Source organism: Manacus vitellinus, unplaced genomic scaffold (assembly GCF_001715985.3).
Source record: "Manacus vitellinus isolate BGI_N305 unplaced genomic scaffold, ASM171598v3 scaffold_78_pilon, whole genome shotgun sequence".
In the NCBI taxonomy this organism is placed as follows: domain Eukaryota; kingdom Metazoa; phylum Chordata; class Aves; order Passeriformes; family Pipridae; genus Manacus; species Manacus vitellinus.
Genome location: NW_021940807.1, coordinates 162,768 through 166,961, shown reverse-complemented (window position 1 = coordinate 166,961; position 4,194 = coordinate 162,768). Strand labels below are relative to the sequence as shown.

At 49.7% G+C, this 4,194-nt stretch overlaps 1 protein-coding gene across 1 annotated transcript in view; it reads right to left on the bottom strand.

Annotated features, from left to right (window-relative positions):
• The window catches only part of DHX30 (DExH-box helicase 30), a 26,681-nt gene that overhangs the window by 16,956 nt on the left and 5,531 nt on the right, over nt 1-4,194 (bottom strand). The gene's annotated exons all lie outside the window — the stretch shown is intronic.

Genomic DNA, 4,194 nt, shown 5'->3' with positions numbered 1-4,194 from the left:
GGCCCTGCCCTGTGTCACCCCATGGTTGGTACAAACCCTGCCCTGTGTCACCCCATGGCTGGTACAAACCAGGGGCCATTGGCCTCCTGCCCCCCTGGGCACACCTGGGCTCATGTCCAGTCACTGTCACCAGCAGGGATTTGGTGCCACTTCCCCACCATGGAGGCAAAAGCAGCTCAGTATCACCCCTCAATACCAAAACCCAACTGAGCAATAACTACTCTGAACAGTTCTGGTTTGCACAGCCCCCCAGTCATGGATTAAATCAAGGGGCTCACAAGGAACACATCAGAGCCAGTCAGTGGCAGCAATGGGAAATAAGCCCCTTCTCCCAGGCTCCAACACTCCCACTAACCCAGACAAGCAGATCCACAGCCCTAATCCAACAGAAAGCCAAGGCAGAAAAATGGAATACATGGAATTTGCTGGGCTCAGGAGTAAATCAGCCACCACAGCCCTGTAGGTACCCAAATCCAGCCCAAGGGAACAGGGAGAGGGATGGGGTCTCATCCCACACACGCTCTCCCCAGGCTGTCAGGACCCTGTTACCCACCCTGCAGACCCCCTGGGTGTGAGCACTCCCTCTAAGGAGGTTTCTAAATCCTCTGCAGGAATTCAGGGGAAGTTTCTGCAATGAATCAGAAGCCACACAATCACTGGTACCAGCAGCAACTGGAATTTCTGACTGAGCCACCAAATCCAAGGAGGATCAAGCCAACAGTCACACTCACTGGAGCATCACCAAGATGTGCCACCTGTTCTGCTGGAAACTGATTCCAGAGTTGCTGTAATGAAGACAAACAGTAACTCCAGGTGATAAGAGAACCATGGAATGGTCTGGGTTGGAAGGGACCTTACAGGTCATCTCATTCCACCCCCTGCCATGGGCAGGGACACCTTCCACTAGCCCAGGTTGCTCCAAGCCCCGTCCAACCTGGCCTTGGACACTTCCAGGGATGTTCAAGGAAAGTATTTAAGAGAGAGGCTCTGCAGGCCTGACACATGACATCCTGTGGATGCTTGGCTAAGGGAGAGGGAAAAGCCATACTGCTGATCCCATCACCCTCTCCAGAAAAAACCCAGCAGGCTGACCCACAGTTCAGCACAAAATAATTACTGGGGACACCCAGCTTTGAAATTTCTTCCTGCAAATCACAGAAGAATCACCTGGGTCTCAGAGAAACACTTTCAGAAGCCTTGGACAGCTCCAGGGGAATTGCAGGAATTACTGTGATTTATCACCACTACTTGTCCATGAATTACCTTCTATATATTGGTCAAGAGAGCAGGAAAGTGGTCTCAGCCCCACAAAGAACCACGAGCCAGTTTCCTGTAACTGTACAGCAAATGTGCTCTTTCTACCCACTCAGGCAAGTTCCTGGTCAGGAACACTGGCCAAGTGTCCAAGACTTTGGCACTCTGCAGTTCTATCCCATTCCACATTGGTGGGATGCAGGGAGGGAGGGGCAGTAACACAATTCCCAAATGCACCGTTAAATTCACTTCATAAAAAAGAAAAGCTAAAAAGCAAACTTCCAGGACCAGCCTGGATTATTTGGCCCCCGGTTGTTTCCTCTTTCAAAAACAATAACCTGGGAAATTCTGGGACAAGAAGTGCAAGAAGCACACTTTTTAAATGCACCTCCAAAATGCAACTATCTACGACAGAGCCAATTCCTCACACTCTGAGGTGACTCCTTGGTGAAGACTAAATATTTAATCTGTTCTGGAGCGAAAAATAGGATCCCTGAGTGACAGAGCCCAGCTCTGGCCGGCGGCTCAGGCTCAGAATTCCCAACGAGGCACAGTGTTTGCTTCCCAGCTGACAATGGCACATTCAGCAGCACCAGCTGACGTACCAAGGGCTGATGGATCCCCCTCATGTCCCCAATTCCCGAGCTCGAGGGTCTCATCCTGCAGGAAGCCATCCCTCACTTGCAGCTTTTAAAGAAACAACCCCAAATTGCAGAACTGGATTTGCAGAGTGTTGCCTTCCCTGCCAAATTGGATTTCTTGGCACCTCCCTGCGAGGAGCGTCTCAGCTCTGTCACAGCTGGGAATGGGTGTTTGGGTGGGAATGCTGTGAGTGGGAGCACAGGGAGTGGAGCCCAGTGCTCCCAAAACTGAGCTGATTTCCATGCCCAACTCCACATATGATACCCAAACCACGGCTCAGAGATCATGCAGGAATATTAAAACCCTGCCTCGGAGAGAGACAAGTCAGGGTGGGGCTATCAAAGAAGCCAATTAACTAATTAAAGTTCCTCAAAGCCAGTGAGTGCTTCGCTTAATTTGATTGTGAAAGTCCAGGATAATTGCAAGCAACACCAAAACCACCAAAAACCAGGCCCCAAACCCACCAAACCACCCAGCTGGAGTGGCCAACCCTCCTACAAACCCCAACAGATCTGAGGAGTGAAGACACTCAGGGACAAGAGCACAAATAAACCAGCCCAAAGTCTTGCTCAAGGAGAACAGAGGAGCATTAGGTCCATTTAGTTTCCCTCTTCCCTCCAATTCCCTTCCCAGGAAAAGCAACGAATGAGCAGCAAGGACAAACTATTAAAGACAAAACTCCCCAAGATACAATAAATTCAAGTAATGAATCCAAGTCAGTGAAGGGTGTTTGTAACACATCAAAAATCCCCAGGGAAGAAGAAGAAAGCCCTGTGGCTCCATAATATCCATTTCATCAGGAATTAGCCCAGACATGTCCTGCTGGAGGCAGAGAAGGTTCCACCTGGCTTGGTTTGGAGCACACCAAAGCACTGCTTTTTTGGGATTTGGGGGGTTCAAACCATCAGCAGCGATCCCAACCACGGCTCCTTCCAACACACACAGAACAAAATCCCACAGGAAACTCCCGCCTGAACAAGAACTCAAAAACTGGGAAAACAGACCAGGCTTCTCCAAAGGCACGTGGGCTGAGCCGAGGAGGAGGAGCAGGGACCAACCTGCCCTGGAGACACCGGGACATCCAGGGATGCAGAGCCCCAGTGCAGCCCCAGCCCTGCTGTGTCACCACAGGCCACATTTCATCAGCTCCGAGGGAGATCCCCGAGCAAACCAGGGGGCAGGATCACGAGGGAGACCCCNGGCAGGATCACGAGGGAGACCCCAGAGCAAACCAGGGGGCAGGATCACGAGGGAGACCCCAGAGCAAACCAGGGGGCAGGATCACGTCAGCCTCGGGAACACGAGGGAAGTGCCACAGCCCTGGCTGAGCTCCCAAACCCCACTGTCTGAGCCAAAGAAGTGAAGCCTCAGATGTTAACACGGATCTAACAGCGGCTTTTCCAGGCTGGCCTGGGTTCACAGTTGGTTTTTCTGTATTTGGATCCAAGGCTCATAACAAAGTGGCTCCCGGGCTGAGGGCTCAGAACTGACCTCAGAAAGAGTCAAGACTGACCTCAGTCTGCAAAATAACATTTCTAATCTGCACCCGTTCAAGTAGCAGCTGTGCAGGTAGGGCAGGCTCAGGAGACCCTGAGGGAGTTTACTTGCTCATCCAACAAATCCAATCGGAAACAATTCCAATATCACCAAACTCCCACCAAAAGAGCTTTCTGTGGTCAATCCACCACACAAACTGGAAGGGTGAACCAAAGACCAAAAATAAAAGTACTTGAGAACTCGCAAAAAACACACCTTAGAAAGAGGTGCTCAGGAATGAAGTACAACAGAGGAAAGAAAAAACAAATCCTAGTTTATTACTTTTCTCAGGCAACACATGAACCAGCTCATTAAACAATAATTTGGGGTGGTTTGCATTTGCTTTAGCAGGGAGTTAATTTGCTCTGTTGAACAGCTTGAACGCAACAATTAAAAGCCCATCTGACTCTGAACTCCAAGATAAAGCTCAGCAGCTTCTGAAAGGCAAATGGAACCCAAAGAATCCAGAAACTACTGAGAGCAAATAATAATAACAATAAAAAAAAAAAAGAGCTGGAGGGTGGGAAAGAAGCACCAAACACAGAAGGATGAGGGGCAGGAAAAAAAGAAAAAGTTTTATGTAATAATGACCCAAATTTCCAAAGCGGGAGATCGCACAGTATGAAAGAAAACTGAAACCAAACCGGCGACTTACAAAGGGAAAATGTCGCGGTTCAACCTCCGGCACAAAACCACTCGCATCTTTCTAAACTCCAGGTGTTCTCCACGCTCCACAATCCAACAAAAAGCGCTTCAAAACGC